General features: G+C 46.8%; 1 protein-coding gene across 1 annotated transcript in view; it reads left to right on the forward strand.

The window, feature by feature from the left end:
* The first annotated feature begins 215 nt into the window (after nt 1-215).
* Nucleotides 216-20,297, forward strand: part of prelp (proline/arginine-rich end leucine-rich repeat protein) — a 32,674-nt gene continuing 12,592 nt past the window's right edge. The window contains exon 1 of the mRNA XM_078546287.1: nt 216-347. The gene's annotated coding sequence lies outside the window, so the exon portion shown is untranslated. The remainder of the gene's footprint in view (nt 348-20,297) is intronic.

The following is a 20,297-nucleotide window of genomic DNA, read 5'->3' on the forward strand; positions in this document are numbered from 1 at the left end:
GTCTCCACAGAATTGCATATCCCTCACCCAGAACCTTTGGGGACATAGGTAGCAGCCAGAATGACTCTTGGTGAAATGATGCATAAATATTGGAAAGAATGTGGGGAATGCAGTGATGAAAGAATGCATTTATTTCACTGAAGTAAACGTTATTAAATATGGCAATTTGTGCATGAGGAATTGGGGGTGTGGATTCAATCTTAAGGAGTTGGCTGGGAGATAAAGGATGTATTGTTGCTCCAATGGAGTCTGAGGGAGTAGAAACAAACTGAAACATAACAAAAACATACGGCACTATCAGTCGAGACTGCATTTAGGAAGAAGCAGACAGATTCTGGAGACTCGTGGTAAGCATGCATTTTGCTGCAAGTTTAACATTCGACAGTGTTGATCTAAAAGGACAAAAAAACTCACCAAACGTTTCTAGTATCAAATGTTTGTGGTTTTATGATAGTTACTGACACTTTTGATGGGATGTATTAAGAAAACATCAGAGATTTCTGGAGATGTTTTGTTCAGTGAGCTTTAATGATTCAGGAGAACAACTCTCAATCCATATTTGTCAGTGTGAATACATTTTATTAACAAAACATTTTTACTTCTAGTTTGATAGATTGGAACAAAACTTTAAAGTTATAGCATTTGCTTAAATTTGGATAAATATTAAGATACTTTTCTTACTGAAGTTGAACTTTCATTGCGATTGATATAAAGGACTTGGCATTCAGTGTTACTTCCAAGATATGAGGGACCCATTGTAAGTGAAGACATGTTCGTGTAGCAGAGTTTATTGTAATTAGTTACTAATGAGCTTGCCATTTGTCTTGAGCTGGGGCCAATAGTTCAGGAATATTGCCCTTCACACTCAGATACGTGAATGTGTTTACAGACATTACATTCCCTGTTCAATTTGCATGTGTTCTGATATTTTGAGTCAAACTTTAGTCCTTTAGTTTACAGAACCCAACAAGTTACTTCAATTCCGTTACTTGGCCCTTGCCAAATACTTCCAGTAAATTAACCTTCGAGCAGACTTCCTGTTTTTCTCTGAAAGTAGCACTCAAATCAATTGGATCTGAGATTTGAACTACATGGTTTTATTTACTTTAATTAACTCACTCTTCCCTAGTACTTGTAAGTTGTGGCTGTTAGCTGCCCCCCCTAAAGCTTTTGAGTGTCCCGGCTCCACACATCTGCACAGTGATACAATCGGTGATCCTTCAAACAACAAAAAAATAAAACAAGTTAGGATGGTGCAGAATTCTACACTGGTTCAGACGATTGAAAAGGTTTGAGTTATTAAAACATAAGGAAACTACAGCACAAATTAAATGTAGATCATTAGAGAGCAAATAAGAAAGTTGTTAAACCTCTAACATATTGCGATTCATCTCTGTGAAGTCCCATGTGATTTAGCCTAATTTTGTGTTGTGAACAACTGCAGACTCAGCTGTACGGCAGCCTGTTGTGTGAAGATTACTGAATGGTGTTATTTTTTTATAGCCAGTTCCTCTGGGAACGCTGATTTTTGCTGCTTTCCTCAGTTTAGGAAAGCTGATTGAATTCCTCTATGATTCTGTGAAACAATGGCTTCGTTTAACAGTTTGTATCCCTTCAGTTTTCTTTATCTCTTGCTCTCCCTCTCCTGTCAGCTCCACTCCAATTCTCTCCTAAAGGCACCAAAACACATTGTGTGGTAAACTGTTTCCCGGGAGGCCACAGTCCTTTGAACCTTCTGGTAACCTATTGTCCTCAGCAAAGGTGTGGGGCTTTTAAACTCGCGCCCCCCCCCAACCCCCACACCTTCATAAGTTGCATGACTGAAGTCCAATAGAGGACAACAAGTGCACTTGTGATTTGGATACAGGTCCGCTAGTGCACGTGTGACTGGGATACACATCTGCTAGTGCACGTGTGGCTGGGATACACATCTGCTAGTGCACATGTGACTGGGATACACATCTGCTAGTGCACGTGTGACTGGGATACACATCTGCTAGTGCACGTGTGACTGGGATACACATCTGCTAGTGCACGTGTGACTGGGATACACATCTGCTAGTGCACGTGTGACTTAAATGCACATTCACAAGTGCATGTGTGACTTGGATACACATTCGCTAGTGCACATGTGACTGGGATACACATCCTCTAGTGCATCTGTGACTGGGATATGTGTTCGCTAGTGCACGTGTGACATGAATAGATGCCTGATAGTGCATGTCTGACGCAAATACATGTCTCCTAGTGTATGTGTGACAAGAATACATGTCTGCTAGTGCACATGTGACTGGGATATGGGTCCAGTAATGCAGCTTTGAGCTTAGATAGTTGATGTTGACTGGATATCTCCCATAGCAGCGACACAGCCAAGTCCACACTGATGCCGACAAATTATCCACACATTTGCATTTTCCATCAGGGGCATCAGGAGAGCAACCCGAACTGAGAATCCTGGCCAACATGATTTAATTCCCAAACTCAAGGGAATCAATGTCAGCTTAGGAACACACCACACACATATCCTAACCCAGAGACGCTAACTCAGCACTAAATGAATAATCAAGTCTTTGTTCTTCCTGGTTTATAATGGCTTAGCTCCACATTGTACATTGACATTATCATCTGAACCAAGCACCACTTATATGGTCAGTGGTCTGAGGCTGCTCTGCAGCTAAACAGCACTTTGTGCTCCCTGGCTGGAGTTACTTTACTAGAGTCCATGAGAGAATTCCAGTGGCATGTACGGCTACATATAGACATTGAGCTTCACTCCCAGAAAATGGAAATTAAATGTTTAAAATGTTGTTGACTGTTAAACTTGCACTGTCTAAGAATTTAATTGAACTACAGGTGGATTTGTGAGCATTTCTTAAATCTGTTTCAACACCGGTCTGGAGGTACACACTAGCATCAAATGCATCAGGTGTGAAACTCATGGACGAAAGAGCTGAATTCCAGAGGTGAGGTGAGAGTAAATGCTCTTCGCATTCAAGTAACATTTGACTGAGTGTAGCATCAAAGGGCCCTAGCAAAACTGAAGTCTGTGGGAATAAGGGGAAAATTTAGCATAAAAGGAGATGGTTGTGATTGTTGAAGTTTGATCATCTCAGCACCAGGGTATCACCGCAGGAGTTTCTCAGAGTAGTGTCTTAGGCCAAACCTTTTTCACCTGCTTCATCAATGACCTTCATCAGTGAATTGGAGATGTTCATTGATGATTGCACTATGTTCAGTACCATTCGCAACTCCTCAGATACTGAAGCAGTCCGTGTCCATAGGCAGCAAGACCTGGACAACATTCAGATTTGGGCTGTTAGGTGATAAGTAGCATTTTTGCCACACAAGTTTCAGGCAATGATCATCTCCAGTCAAAGAGAATCTAACCATCTCCTCTTGAAATTGAATAGCATTACCATTGTTGAATCACCCAGTATCAACATCTTGGGGGGTTACCATTGATCAGTAGCTTAACTGGACTAGCCATATAAATACTGTGGCTACAAGAGCTGATGAGAGGCTGGAAATTATAAGTAACTCACCTCCTGACACCCCAAAGCATTTCCACTATCTACAGGCACAAGTAAGGGTTGTTATGGAATACTCTCCACTTGTCTATATGAGAACTCCAATAATATTCAAGAAGCTCAACACCATCCAAGACAAAACAGCCCATTTGATTGGCACCTTTTCAGTCACCTTCAACATTCACTCCCTTCACCACCGACACACAGTAGCAGCGTGTGTATCATATACGAGATGTTCTACAGCAGCTCACCAATGCTCCTTCGACAGCTCCTTCCAAACTGAGGCTCTCTACCACCTAGAAGAACAAAGGCAACAGGCAACAGGCATGTGGGAACACCACCACTAGCAAATTCCCCTCCAAGCATCCTGACTTGGAACTATATCACTGTTCCTTCATCAGTGCTGGGTCAAAAACCCTTCCTAACAGCGCTATGGGAGTACTGATACCACATGGACTGCAGTGGTTCAAGAAGACAGTTCACCATTATCTTCTCAAGGGCAGTTAGAGATGGCCTTGCCTGCAATGCCTGAATTCCATGAACAAACATATAATGAAAATTCTCTCCTCCAAGGCACCTCACATATTGTTACTTTCCCAAACAAGTCCTTAAGCGGCAAACACTCAGCAAGTTAGGATCAACCTATTCAGTGGAATAAGAATCACATCCCATAGCCCTCCCCTGTTTATAACACTCTGTTATTTTTAAAGAATAAAATCCCATCTAAAATCTGTGAGTTTTTGTTACCAAGAAGTGAGAAGGAAAATGCTAAATGAAGAAACGACGTTTTTTGGCATAGAAATATGAATTAGTAAGATTATGTTCCTAATATGTAGCTGCAAGAGTTATAAACTGTGTTGCACCATTAATAAAATCTTATACATAAAAATGGAAAATTTTATAACAGGCTATAATATACTTATAGATTTTGCCAATTAACTTCAGTGAATTACTTTCTGTTGGGCAATGCATACTTATTTCCTAATTAGGCTGTGTTTGCACATGACTGCATCTTTAATCCGTTCATTTATTCCATTATTTATAAATGTAGGACACTTCCAACTTTTTGTCCCCTTTGCTGCGTGTGTCTGAAAGCCCAGTCATCGGTTTTTGTGCCACCCTCTTCATGCCATGGCTTTTAAATTGTCTAGACCGTTACGTTCCCTGGGCAGACGCACTCCCGACCCGCTCGGGGGTGAAATAGTGCGCGATGATGTCAGGCAAGCGTCCCGATGTCATCGCACACTCGTGCGATATTTCAGTTAGCGCACGGGCGCATGCGTGAAACTTGGCCGCTGATAATTAAGAGACCTAGTAAGGCCATTAAGCTAGCAATTGATATGTATTTTTCACTGCCCTTCCAACCTTACAGTCGGCAGGCGGGCAAATAGGCTTAGGCGGCCTTTGCATTTTTTAGGAAACCTCATCCACGGGCGGGACGAGGTTTCCAACAGTAATTTTTTAAAAAATTTTTAGACATCATTTTTAATATGTCCTTGTCCATGTGACTGAGTCGCACGTGGGGACATGTTCTCCTTATTTTTAGAATCTTTATTTGTCATTGTAAAGTTCTTCAGCTCCCTGAGGTAGCTCTGTGCCTTCAGGGAGCTCTCAGTGTGCAATCCCCCCCCGCACATGCACAGACTTCAGCGCTCGCTCTCCTCCCGCCCCCACCCCGGCAGCACTGAGGCTCTCAGCTCACATTTCACACTGGCTGTTAATTGGCCGCCCAGCGTGAAATCGCGGTCAGGGCCCGATCGTGGGCGGCAGTCCATTTCACGGCCGTTCCCAGGCCCGCCAGCCTCGCCCGCACGACGAAGGGAAAATCCTGCGCATTGTTTCCAATGATCCAGCGATGAAGAAAGTTTGACATTTCTACATGGAAATATTCCATAAACATTGCAATCCATATTGTTTGTGACAATGTCCAAAGGATCAAAGCTACACATTCTGATTGAAGCCAAGTTTTCTTCCTTTTGTTTCTAACTCACTGGATGTGGATGTCGCTGGTGAGGTCAGCGTTAATCACCTGTCCCTGAGTGACTCGGACGCCATATCTGAAGGCAGTTAGGAGTCAGCAACAATTGTTGTGGGACTGGAATCACATACAGCTCAGCTCGGGTAGGGATGTCAGATTTCCTTCCCTAAAGGGCATTGGGCTGGGTTTTACCCCTTTGCCCACCACTGGCAGATTTGAAAGTGGGGGTAGCTCATAAAATGCAATGCGTGGCCTATCCCCCGCCAGCCTTCTCTCCCACCCTCGACCTGTCTCCCATTTTACACAAGGTGGTGGAGGCAACGGGCAGGCTGCTCACCCTTGGGCCTAATGAGGCCCTTAAGAGGCCAATTAATGACCACTTAACTGCCTCATTCTGCCCCACCACTCTTTTGCCTGCGGCAGGGGAGGCTCAGGTCAAGTGGTTAACCCGGCAGGTTTTACTGGATGAGCTGGTGGTGGGCAAGAATGGGGGGATGAAACCTCCTTCCTGTGTCCATTGGAGGCAACCAAACCCCTCATCCCCAAAGACCATAACCCCATTTTAACCTTTCCCCGCCTTGGCCTCTCAAACCGAACCCCCACCGACCCGCCAGTCAAGCCCCAGCGATACCCTGGGCTTACGTTAAGTCCAGCTTCCATAACCTCCTCTTCCTCCGGGAGTCCCAGCAGTGCCCACTGCGCAAACCTGGCACTGACAAAGTTCTCAGCTAATCCAATTGGCGGGGGTTCCAGGGCCAGAAGTTTGCCTTTGAGAGGTGGGCAGCCAATTGCCGCCGCCAAAATGGGCCGGGCGGCTATTTAAGGCCCCCGCAGCGGGTTAACGACTCCCATGGGGAACGGGAAATAGTCCTGGGGGCGGGCGTGCTCAGACGGCCGGTTCCAATGGGGAGCCTGCAGTCTGTATAAAGAGTGGCCGGACAGCCTGCTTGAGGGAGTGCACCATGGCCACTCGATGAGAGAGAGAGGGAGGTCCGAGTGGACAGCAGCATGAGGAGGGGGGCAGGCTGCAGGAGAGGCCAGCGGGGGGTCACTGTGCCCCTCGATTCTCCGATACCTGCCTTGCTGTCCTCCTCCAAGAGGTGACCAGCCTTCGGGATGTATTGTATCCGGATGATGGGGGGAGGAAGGCCCCCTATGTCACCAGCCAGGCATGGGAGGAGGTTGGTGATGCTGTCAGTGCCCATGATGATGTGCGGTGCACGGGCACCCAGTGCAGGAACAGATTCAATGATTTGCTGCGCTCTGGAAGGGTGAGTACCATGTCGGCCTTGGCCATTTGACCCAGAAGGTAGCTTTAGTCTTTGAGACCCGCCCCCGTCTTAGTGTCGTTACTGCATCGGGCATTTGGCACACGCTGGTTGGGCAAACAGATAGTGACCATGTTTACATCAGCCTTAGTGGTTGAGGAGAAGATGGGTTCTCCCTGCAGCATATGTTGGTGTTTGTTGTATTTGAGTAGTCTGGGGGTAACCTGCAGGGGAGGCAGCTAGACACATACTCAGAACTCCAACACATGTCTTATTGATGGTGATGAGATGGTGCAAGGGGAGCCTCAAGGTGTCGTGGCCAAGAGCCATCTGCTGGCCTCGGCGCCGCACCTAGTTACCCCTCCTTGCCATGGGCGCTAAGACCCGTGTGTTATTCAAAGTGATGGACGCCGAATGTGTCCAAGGTGTCCATTGGGGGAGGGGGTTGGGAGCAGCCGGACTATCTTCTGGGGACTGATCACCAGTCGTGTGGACAGGAGCCGCTGGAGGCCTCAGATGGGCCACTGTGGTTGGGGTGCGGCGTGCACGTGCAGAGTACATGAGTGATCAGCCCCAATAAATCCTCTTCTCTGTTCTGCAGGCAAAAACAGAGCACAATAGCCGGGAGTGTCTGCGGACTGGTGGTGGGCACACCGTGCTGCAGCACCTCAACACCTATGAGGAACAGGCCATGGAGCTGGGGAGGAGGCAGGCGGCCAGGTTGGCAGGTGTTGGCGAGGCTGGGGTCCAGCGGCCAGGTATTTGAGGGCCACAGTCCCATCCACTCTGTCTCCCCACCATCCAAAGCACTGATGGTTGCTGCAATCGTTAATGCAGCAACACTGCTCATTCACAGACTGATACAGTCAGACGTGTGGGTCATACACAAAGGTCCCTCGGCCCCTTGAGGATGAGCGTCTCTAGCACCTTCCAAAGTCGCCTTATCCCATTTGTGACCACTATCCCCATGGCCTAACATGCCATGGCATCGCTGCTGCACATCCAAATACTTATTGCATCTTAGGAGGGTTTGTACCTCCACCACCCTTTCAGCCAGTGCGTCCCACATTACTCTGTCCAAAAGGTCCTCAACACCTCACCTGTCAACCTCATGGCACTCAACTTAAATAAATACCACCACGTTAGTCATCCCTGCGCCAAGGGGAAATGTTGCCTTCTGTCCACCCGGTCTATGCCCCTCATAACGGTATGAAGGTCAATAATGTGACCTGTCAATCTCCTGTGATCCACGGCAAATGTCGCAAGTGTTTGTAATGTTTCCCCATAACTCCAACTCTCCAGGCTACAATGCATCCAGGTCAGGTACCTCTGCACTCTCCCCACTCCAATGGTACATAACATTCCATGTGGCATTCCTGAGGCCATGTGACCAGCCTGTCTGTATGCGCATCTAATGTTTGGGCCTCCATTTGACTCTTTTCCACCCCACCAATGTTCGTCTCCTCAGGTTCTTGAAGGGTGAGCGACTTATGAGGCTGGGGGGGAAAGGGATGAAAGGTGTTACTGACTGAACGCTAACTGATGCACTGTCCTTGTTGTTAATTTTAGCATCACCACCGCATGGCCACCCCCAACACGTCCAGAGCCCCCTCTCCACACCTGAGGGCCAAGACTTGCAACTTGCGTCACATCATTTCAGCCAGCCAGGCACCTGCGCAGACACACACACCTCGGTGGGGACTTTACCATCGGCTAGTGTCCCGGGGCACAGTGGAGAGGGAACTTCACGATCGCTGGAGGAGATGGCATGGACAGAGAGTTCCGATGGCGTCAGCAGCCGGAGGGCTGCAGGGGACCAGGCACATGCTGAGTCGGGCAGTGATGATGTGCCTCTGGAGATGTCAGCCATGCAGCAGCTGCAGGACAAGTGGCCGGGTGCGTGGGAACATCTGGCAGGGTTACATGAGGGTATGATTCAGTTGGTCTCTGTGGTGGAGGAATCCAGGCAGAGTGTAAGTGATGGCATGAACCTCAGGACCGAGCTTCAGGCTTCCTCCACTGAGAGATTGGCGACTCTCATGGAGAGGGGGGTTTGATTGGATGGAAAATCTTCTGACTGGGTTACGCTCTGACCTGCAAGCCCTCACAGCGCTAATGGCCACAGGTGGTCATTCCCAATGTGGGAGATGTTCTGGGCACCAAGTGTCGGCACTCGGTGCCCATGCATCCACGGTGAGCAGGGAGGTCCAATGTGACCTCACGTTGGCGTAGCAGCTGCCTGTCGTCTCTGTGAGCTCCTCTCAGGGCGCTCCAGATGAGGGCAACAGCTCCTCCACCCCTCTGCCAGTGACCGTTGCATCCGTTGAGGCTGTGACAACTGGGGAGGTGCCAGTTCTGGAACTGGCCACTCCCTCCCAGGCGGGGCCAGCACAGGCTCCACGGGCCAGAGGACGCCCGCCAAGGTCATCGAGGCCAACAGGACAGCAGAGTCAGCAGGCTGGCTCACAAGCCACTCCGAGCGATGGGGCGGCACCTAGACGTAGCACCTGAAAACGTAAACATAAGGCACGTTAGGCACTCCACGGGTTTGTCACTGGTGATTTTGTGTTGGCCTTAGAATAGGGAACAAAATACTTATGTTTGCAACGGAGACGTTTCTGTTATATTTTGGACATAATAAAGTCCACTTTTCTGACCATGGCTGAGGGTGTTTCCTTTGTGCTGCATTTGTCTGTTTCATAGACATCTCATGAGTGTTTGAGTGGACATTGATGTTTCTGTACTAAGCCCTTAGTTGCAGCTGATGAGGTGGAAGGTGTAGCACCTAAGTGCCACGTGTGGAAGTTCCAGGCAATGCTGGTCCTGCAGATCCATGTGTGTGGAGCTAGCTGAAGGTTTGTTGGATTAAATTGTCCCGGGTGTCCCTGCCTCCTTGGTGTAGTAGCCGGTCGGCGTGCTGCCCCTCATCATCGCCCTGTGCTTCCTCATCCTCTGAGCCACTGCTGGATTCATCATGTGCAGCCTCATCCACTGCGTCAAGGTCTTCATCATCAACTGCATCCCCCCTTTCCAGCGCAAGATTGTGCAGAGCGCAGCATGTAACCACTATCACAGGGACGCGACCTGGGGGGTACTGGAGTGCGCCCCCTGAGCGGTCCAGGCAACGGAAGCGCATCTTGAGAAGACTGATAGTTCTCTCCACCACAGCCCTTGTGGTGCCGTGGCCCCTATTGTACCGCTGCTCAGCTTCTGTTCTTGGATGTCGAAGAGGCGTCATGAGCCACCTTCTGAGGGGATAGCCCTTGTCACCCAGCAGCCATCCATCCAGCCGGGCTGGAGCACTGAAGAGCCCCGGCACCTGGGAGTGTCTGAGGATGTAGGTGTTGTGGGAGCTGCCTGGGTACCTTGCACAGACTTGTAGAATCAGCATCCTGTGATCACACACTATCTGCATGTTCATGGAGTGAATCCTTTCCTGTTGACGAAGGAACCGGGCTCACCTGCTGGCGCCTTGATGGCCACATGTGTACAGTCTATAGCACCCTGGACACGGGGGAAGCCAGCAATGGCCGCAAAGCCTCTGGCTCACTGTGTCTGACTTGCCTGGTCCCAACAGAAGAGGATGAAGGTCAATGCCCGTCTGAACAGAGCGTCTGTAACCTGCTTGACACAAGTGTGGACAGCTGATTGGGAGACACCACAAAGATCACCCACCGACCCCTGGAAAGAGCCAGAGGCTTAGAAGTTGAGGGCAGCTGTGACCTTCAGAGCCACTGGCATGGGGTGTCCACCCACACAGTTAGGGGAGATCTCAGGGCCAGTCATCTGACAGATAGAGTTGACTGTCTCCCTTGACAGTCGGAGCCTCGTTCAGCACTGCACCTCAGACATATTGAGGTAGCTGCTTCGCCGCCTGTAAACCCTGGCAGCAGGATAGTGGCGTCTTCTGCGGCCCCTTCCACCTTGGACGACCTCTTGGTCCTGCGCCCCTTGTGCCTGCGCCTGTCCTCCCAAAGGTGCCTCCCCTGGAGGCTGATTGTCCACTCCTGGCCTCCTCCCTATTCTATCCCTCCCTTCCTCCTCAGGGGAGCTGCCTCCAGTGGAGATGTCAGAACCCATCCCCAGGCTAAATGGAGGCCTCCGGATGGCTGCAGGCCCGAGAAAGATTACTGTCTGCAGACTGGTTTCAAAGTACACAAGAAGCTCTTGGAAATCGATGAGAAACTGCTAACAATCACACAGGCAACTTTTAAACACTTTCTGCAATTAAAACTTTGTGTCCACATATCCTGCCAGTGCGTGAGTGTTATTAAAAAATCTCCGCCTGCCCGTTGGGCCCGTGCGCCGACCCGATGTTCGCATGAGCCCCTCAAAATCCTGGACAATTGGCAAGTTTAGGGGCTTAACGAGGCCTTTAATTAATGGCGGGCGAGCGTTCCGCTGCTGAGCGCGCCTGCCGACCGAAATATCGCAATGCCGCGCGCTGACGTCGGGACACTTGTGTGACATTTTAAGCGCTGATGTGCGGGCTCCACCACCTGCATAATATGGCTGCAGGGCAGACGGCTTTTCAGTGGACGGGCTACCAACCGAGGTGTCAGTAGCGGGTGGGTGAGGAATTACGGTGCCCTGTAAAATCCATCCTGTTAGTTTTTACAGCATTTCCTGTGGATCTGTGGTCACCATTACTGATGCTAGCTTTTCTTTAAGCTCTTTTTTAAATTCTAGATTAATTTGCTTCACTGAATTTAAATTCCCTAGCTGCTGCAGTGAGATTTGAGTTTATATCCAGGCCTCCAAGTTACTAATAGAATAATATAATATCAGGCTACTTGTACTTTATTTTCCACTTCAACCTGACAGTTCTTGCTGTCTACATTCCTGTCAATCAGAATCCATGGATTTCTTTTCTGAATGCTAGAATATTGTCATTTTTTAAATCGAAAATATACAATGGAATACTCAATGATTTTAGACAGAGAATATCTCTTATGTACAGAGCAGTTTGAAGGAATATCTACTCAAGAAATGACAGGCAGAACTGAGTGCCTGAGTGCAGGAGTTTTGATCAATTAGACACAAAGTATAAATAGGAAAAGCTGCCCTTTTATAAAATTGATTCACAGTCATTTCTTTTTCAATAACCTTGCCATCCAAAATGCCTCAACGTGTCTCAAATTAAGATTTGGAAGCTATGCCAGTGAAAATATAAACAATTGATAAGCTCCAGACCCAACTTCTCAGCTCTGCTATGAGAAAGTTCTCTGTGTTGCCAAGAGCTTTGGTCGTGTTTTGGATCTGGTGCTAAGGGACGTGGAGCAAGAGACTGAAATTATTGTATAATAATTTGGCATTAAATTTTGACTGAGTCTTAGTGTGCTGGTTTAAGATTCAGGATAGCTGTGTACAATTATGAGGCGGTTTGAGTCCTATTTTATCATCTAAAATAACCGATGACTTCATTCAAGCGTTTGGCAAGTCTACAACTGTCAAGCCGTCTTCGTCTTTTCATTTTGCTTGGCACATGGTGAGCTTGGCACTGAAGCAGGATTACTTTACTTTTTAAATAAATGCTAAGTTTTCTTCCTTCAGGTAGATGTAGAAAATCCCATGGCACTATTTAAAGAGCAGGGGAGATCCTGGCCAATATTTGCTCCTCAACTAAAATAGATTAGCTGGTCATTATCTCATTAGTGTTTGTGGAACCTGCTGTACACAAATTGGGAGTGGCATTTCCCTGTATCAGGAGCAACTACACTTCAAAACAAAAGTACTGATTGGCTCTAAACATTTTAGGAAGTCCTGTGGCTGTGGAACACACTATATAGACACTAGCTCTCCATTTAAGTAGCATCATTTCACTTAGTCACTGTGGTTTGCTCTTGGTAGGTACACAATAGTCAGATCAAAGCAGAACTGAAGGCATCAGCTAACATTCCTGCAATTTCTTTCTGCTTCATATTCTACCATTATGGTAGCGTGCACACTATCCAAACTACAGTCGCTCATGTACTGAAACCTTCAGGCCTTTATCTACATCACAGGGCAATATTTAATGGAGGTAATGATTCGGCCGCCTGCTAAGAGAGCTGGAGCCGAAATCAGTGCCACTCAGGCACCTAAATGGACAGCAGCAGGGCCTTAACTGGGATTAAGGACCCGAGAGGCAGAAGTCCCACCTGCTGAGAGGTGCCAGCCAATCAGAGGTCGGCAGCTACAGTGAACTGCAGCACCGCAGCGGAGACAGTGGCTGCTGACAATGTGGCACCCACCCCAGGCCCAGGATCATTGCTGCATCCCAGGCCACAACGGATAGCGGGAGGGAGGCTGTGGAAAACTAGCAAAACTTGGAAGTGAAGGCTAACCAGCAAAGCTTTTCCCAACTGGTCATGCAGACCTTAGAATGGAATTCCGATATTACTGGTGCCAGTATTACTGATTATTAGTGAGATTGGGAAATTTTGAACTTTTTTCCCTTCGGGGGGTGACCGCTGGGTCATGGGAATGGTGGTGCAGGGATTTTGGCGGTAAGGACAGGGGTGTGGGTCTTTGCAGCCCCCACCCCTACCCCCACCCCCAGCCCCCACCCCTACCCCTATCCCCACCCCCAGCCCCCACCCCTACCCTCAGCCCCCCACCCCCAGCCCCAGCCCCCACCCCCACCCCCACCTTCCTGACACTGGGTCTCTCAATCAGGGACTGAGTGCCTTTGAACAAGGGATTCCTCTCCCCACTCTGGGACCCCACAAACAACCTGGCACAGTTGCTTGTTGTGCTCCCTGTGTAGCAATCACCACCCTGCCCCCCCCACCCCCTCCCCCTCCCCCTACCTGCTCCTGGGTTAATACCAGCGATGGTGGGGTGAAGCCCTTAAGTGGGCGTTAAGGGCCTCAATTTGTGGTAGGGCAGGAAGGCCATCCACAGGTTACCCCACCACAGATTTAACCAGAGGGGAGGCGGAAGTGGCAGGGCCCACACACCACACCTTCCCACCTGATTAAATGCACCCCCGCCACTAAAACCTGCCACGGGGTCAGGGAATTAAATTCTGCCCATTGGGCAATATTTAACGGAGGTGGCTGGGATCTTGCCTGCCTGCTGGAGAGACGGTGAGAGCCCACATCCACTCTTTTTAGGAACGACCCGCCAAATTAAGTGCCACTCAGGCACTTTAAAGGACAGCAGTGGGATTTTCCCGAGATCAAGGACCCCAGGAGCGGAGGTCACACCCACTGAAAAGCTCCAGCTCATTAGAGGCCTGAAGCTCTGTTGAACAGCAGCACCACCTTGGAGCTGGTGGCTGCTGCTGGTAGGAGATCTACCCGAGGCTAGTTTCGTCGCTCAGGCCTTGTATCAGGGTTCGGCAGTGAGGGTGTAGCACTCTGTAGGCACCCTCCTTTCCAATGCCAGATCCCTTGCTCTCCCTCCCCACCCCTACGCATGGGTTCGCTTGTCCTACTGCCCACACCCTCACCTGGTGAGCACCCCAGCCATTACTGGGGTAATACCAGCTGATTGAGGACCTTAAATAGGCATTAATTGGCTAATGAAGGGCCTAAATTGACAGCGGGGTAAGAAGGTTGTCCACAAGCCTTCCCCCACGCTCTTGATCAGGATGGAGGCACAAAGGTGGCAGGGTCCCCAATTACCAGCTTCCCACTTGATTAGATGCCCTCCTACCATCAAACTTGTCATGGTAATGTCCATCTCTTCCCACTGTTCAAGTTCTGAAACTGCCCCTTGATGTCACTCCTACCCCCATCTCTCTGGATGCAGTTGTGCCACTGGTAGAAATAATTTTATTTTAAACCAATTGTAAGCGTTTTAATCAGCTATTTGAATTAGATTGAAGGGAAATTCTTTTTCAGGGCAGTGAGGATAGGCTAGGGAAGTGAGGCTAATTAGACAACACTTTCCAAGAGCCAGCACAGGTTTGATGGGCCGAATGGTCTCTTTCTGAGCTGTCTCATTTGTTGTGAACATGTAGATCATGGTTCAAGTGTTTTAAATTATAATTTTTAGTTTTAGGAATTAAAGTTTAACTGTAGAAAAATGGGGAAAATGCAATTAAAGCAGCTTGGAGTCCATTACACTTAAAATGTTTGGGCCATGTAGCTTTAAGAGGTTAACAGCTAGAAAGGTAGGACCATAATACAGGAGATGAACTAATCTACCTGGAGAAATGGATACGTGAGGTAAAATCCTTTGTGGTGCTGGGGGTCTCACCTACTGGATGGAAAATTGGCAAGGGACCCATAATTCCCCTTTTCAGGAAGGCCTGCTGAACCACATGCCAATCAGGCAGAGGGCAAGGCCACTGGCGGACCTCCCCACTGGAATCAAGACCCCAGGGGTGGAAGTCTGGCCTAGAGAATCAGAGGCTGGCAGCACTTGCAGTGTCACTGGGGAAGCCATGGCTGCTGCTAGAAGGACTACTGCCACTCCCCCTCCAGGTTCCCAGGATCGCCGAGCGACCCAGGCTACAGGTAAGTAATATGGAGGCTGGGGGTTTCACGGCAAGGGGTCGTGGGGGGAGGGGAGCAGAGGGACCGGAAGCAGGGGCAGAGAGTGGCTCTCAGTGGGCACACCCCCCTTCTTGATTTCCAGTCTCTCAATCAGGCACTGAGTGCCTTTGATCGAGGGAGCCCCCAGAGGTGACAAGCTAGCCGCACAGTCTCACCTGTCACGTATGCTGCATGCTAAAGGGCCCACCCACCACTGGGTTAATACCAGCAGCGAAGGGATGAGGCCCTTAAGTGATCATTAATTGGCACCAGGGCAGGAAGGTCGACCATTAGCCTACTCGCCAGAACTTAATTCTGATGGAGGCAGAAAGGGGGCAGGATTCAGGGAACAGAAGCTCGAAGATTACCTAGGTTGAAACAGGTGGAAGAATCCACAGTGGATCCTACAGAGTCTTATGGTAAAGAAAGCAACAAGCAGATTCGCTTGGAAGTATTGGATAAGTAACCAGAACAAAGGGCTGAGACATCCACAGCCAAGAGAGGGTAAATGAAAGTTTTACCTCTGAGAATAGCTGGAGTTGAGGAAAATCCTCCAGAGAATTGGGTGATCCCTGCAGATGTCAATAACTTTAGGACTGATGTGCCTTATAAGAGAATTCTTGGGAGATGTAAGAAGTAAACATAAGTGCATAACATACATTGTTATAAACCATATTGTAAGCTAATAGTGCTTGTTTGGTTAAAGTCGTTTATACAATTAAGTTGCTCCTGTAAAGAAAAGTGAAATCCTGTGGCTTTGTTCTACTGGTTAAAACAAGGTATTCAGATTTCTTTTTAATTATTAAAGGTCCCTAAATGGATCATACAACATTCTATGATTATATGAAATCAAAATTTAAAGAAATACAAATTTTTAAGGATTGTATTGAAATATAGACACATAAATGTTCAAAAATATGAATCATTAGATGGCTTGCACTGTAATTACTATGTTCTGGCTTTAAATGTTGAATAAATACATGTAAATAACTAACTGATTTTTTTGATGCAAAGTTCTTCGCCACTGTTTAGGAACCAACATGTAGCTATAAATAAAGAAAGCCTTACATTATTTTACAAATGGCATCCTGTAATATTTTTCCACAGTAACCTTTAAAATTAATTTTCCCACTTTAATAATTAAATGACATTTGTTATACTTTAATAACATCCCCATGTTGGACGTGGGTAAAAACTGGTGGTAGGAACATTACTAATTTCCTCCAAAACCATTAATTTGGCTGAGGAAAAGCTCAATTACGATAAAATTTTGAACAAACAACCCACAAGTGATGATGATGTTATTTACAAAGGAGCGTTTCTGTGGAACAGTAATATTATAATCATTCCAATATACTGTGTTTTGGAGTGTTTTAATATTCAACTGAACAAAATAAAACCAGAAAGCAGAATACAACAGGCTAAAAATTTAACATTCAGCCTCTCACCTCTCTGATCTTCTCTTTCAAAGCAAGATGTTATTAGAAGATGTCTAATTTAATTAAAAATGTTACTGCACTTTTAATCACATGTATAAAGTCTAGCTGTAACAGTGCATTGTATAAATAAGAAAGATTTACATTTCTATAGTGCATTTCATGACCTTCGTATGTCCCAAAGTGCTTTACGGCCAATGAAGTAATTTTCAACCATGGTCTTTGTTATAATGTAGGAAATGAAGCAGCCAATTTATGCTCAGCAAACTCCGACCAAAAGTAGTGAAATAAATGAGTAGATAATCTCATTTAGGCGTTGGTTGATGGGCAAATGTTGACATTTATTCATCAATAAAACATGTTGAGATTTTGCAGTAATGACAGCAACTGTGGTGCAGTTCATTTCAGTCCAAGTGTTGGCCCTAATTAGCCTAACACCTAATGATAAAAATCAATTGAAAATACAAGTAACATACTGCTGATCCAGTCAGTCAGGACACACTGTTGGTGTGGCCATTCTACTGCCCTGGGCTATGTGCTACTGACATCATTCTGATATAAAAAATAAACATTGAAATCTTGTTTCAGCTATTCTCTTATTGACATATACAATACTTCATAACCAGCCACCTAGAGATGAACAAACTGCCACCAAAATGGATATTTTGGCTCTGCTGATTACCTAATGGGTAAAGGCATCACCCAATATAGTTCCAAGCCATACAGTGCTGTCAGCATTTTCTGGTTTTATTTCAGATCTCCAGCATCTGCAGTGTTTGGTTAACGATTGCTGCTTCACCTTTGTTGACCCTGTCTCAGCACAACAGTAGGATGCAGGAGATGCCAACAATAGGCTGCCAAAGGGATGACATAGGGTGCACCATGTTAACATAAATCCCATTTTTATTCCATGACTTCAGCAGTTCTGAAAGATCCTATGTGATGCACCAGATGCTCTTATTTCTTCTCTGACCAAGGCTGATGCAGTTCTACTGCAAAGAATGGAATCCTTCAGTGTGAACTGAGCCCTTCAGGGCGTAGCCAGGAGTAATTAATCAGTCCAAGTTAGTGAAATAGTGAGATCATTTGGAAAGCAATATTTAAAAAATCTGTCATTATGCCACAAGTGCTGAACTGTACCCAATAATTTGGATTTGGAAAAGGTTATGGCTGCAGTTTCTGCTGGAAATGTTTTAGGTGCTTGAGATGTGTGTGTTGTGCTCCAACATTTCTTCAGTATTTCAGATTTGTTTTTTTTTGCATATCTAGCTTCTCAACTGTTTAAAAGTAACGTTTGGTTATTATGTAGTGTGGTCGGAACCCTGCTGCATTCCCAACTGTGGTATACCTGAACTAGAAGTGATTGATCCTTTCCTGGTTGCCTTGACTAGAAAGTGTTACCTAACCAGACTCTTATATTGACATTATAGTGACATGGGTTACTTCCCCCACCAGTAGTGAGACTGGCCATAGGAATGCATGTGAGGTGATTATGTTGCCTACCTCTGGAATTAAAAGTAATTGGCTAGAACTGGCCTTAAAATAACAAAAATCAGAACATACCAGGCTGCATTGTCCAAGAATTTATGTCAGAAACGTTTCATAAGTTTGTTTGACATATCTTTGCACTTGTTTCTCCCTTGGAGAATGTCATGGGGTGTTGCAGGCTGATTAACAGCCTGATAGGCTGCATTATGTGTAGTTTAATGGGTTAGTAGTTATAGTAATGAGTCAGTGATGGGTATCATGTGTAACAGTGACATCAGCAGTCATGTGCTAGAGACCCCGTAAAACAGCCTGTACTCAAGAGAGATGTACCTACCTTGTGTATGGTGTTATTAAAGTGGTTTTGAAGTAACCAGCCTGAGTCAGACTAGAGTTCCTCATGGTAAGAGGAAAACCTTCCCTGTATAGATTACCCATGAGACCAACCCACAAAACATGGTAGCAGCATTGGTGCCACCAATCTGACAGCAATTTGGTGCCATCAACAGAACAGCCACAGCAAGCAACTGGAAGAAGATCTGTAAGTAGTGAGAATCTGAAAACTTACTTTGGTGAGAGGCACACTGAGAACTGGTCGTGATGTCAGCACCGGGCGAGCAATCACTGCCCCTTCTGTGCCCATTCGAGAACCTCGAGGGCCCACCAAGAGGCCAACATTGGGAGCTATGGAAGAGACACTTCCTAAAGTACTGAGCAGCATTGGGCTTGCATGCCAAAGAGTAGAAGAGCCAGGTCAGTTCATTCCTTTACACCGTAGGGCCTGTCATTGATGATGTCCTCTTGAGACAAGGGGTAGAAGAGACTTCCACAGCCTTTGAAACTGTTCCAGAAGTGTTCAACACGTATTTTAGTCTGAAACAAAACCTTATAATTGAGCGAGCGTGATTTAAACAGAGATCCCAAAGACCAGGAGAATCCATCGAATTGTTTGTAATTGACCTATATTGCCTAGCCTGTACTTGTGGATATGAGGCATTGAAAGATTAACTTAATCACGATTACATTGTCCTCAGAGTCCACAATGAAAAGCTGTCAAATTTTTTTATAGATGAAAGGTGACCTAACACTTGATCAAGTTGTTCAGAATGCTAGGCAGGCCAAACTCAGACAGCTAAAATGGTCTATAATCTTGTGACACTGAGGCTTTGGATGACTCTGTTAGTTGGGTAGGCCCAAGGGTGGCAGCCCCAGCCACTCAAAGGCCTGCCAAAATGGGCACAAGGGCAGGAAACTCTACAGCAGCCATCTTGCGGTGCCTATGCTGCAGGGCAAAGAAACAACACGGACTGTTTTCAATGCAGAAAAATGGGACACCTCAAACCGGTCTGTAAGTCTAACAATTTCAGCAGAGGAAGAAGACAAGGGAACATTGATGAAATGCAAATATTTTTTAAAATTGGAAATAACGGCAGACACAAAATTACAGAGTTCCTAGGAGAAGTAAAGGGTCCTGATCAAGACTTTTGGTCAGACATGTGGCAGTGTTAAAGGCTTTAACACTGATTTTAAAATTGACACCGGAGCTGGCATTACAATAATAGCTGATTACCTGGGCTGGCTCCAAACCATACCCCCCTCTATCCACCAGATATTAAATTTCAAGGCCCAGATGGGACGAATCTTCAAGTAAAAGGTCAGATAACCATTCCCCTTCACTATATGGGGCAACAGATTTTTGAGACCCTCTATGTTGTCTACAATCAAAGCTTACCCTTAATGAATGGAGATGTACGCGTACAACTGGGCATTCTGGAAAAAGTGGATGACGACCTACAGCAGGTCAACTGGGTGCCTTTCATGGAAGAATTTTTGAAGTCATGGACAGAACCAATGGATTTTCATCCAACAGCAGCTATTGAGATTTATTCATTGAGCAGTGGTTCATTCACCAACACAGAGACATCATCCACTAGACCCCGGGCGGAGATTGAGATTGTGGACCTCTCAGTTCTTTTTGAAGCTAGGCTAGAGGAGGCGGACACAGAAGACACTGCAGCAGATGGTGTCCGTCCGCTTCTGAACCTGGGTTGGTTCTTTCCTGAAGACAATTCTGAGAAAGAAGCCATTGTAGCACCGAGAGATCAGTCAGAAGATGAGGTCTGAGAGATTGGTACACT

Source organism: Cetorhinus maximus, chromosome 8 (genome assembly GCF_964194155.1).
Source record: "Cetorhinus maximus chromosome 8, sCetMax3.hap1.1, whole genome shotgun sequence".
Classification (NCBI taxonomy): Eukaryota; Metazoa; Chordata; class Chondrichthyes; order Lamniformes; family Cetorhinidae; genus Cetorhinus; species Cetorhinus maximus.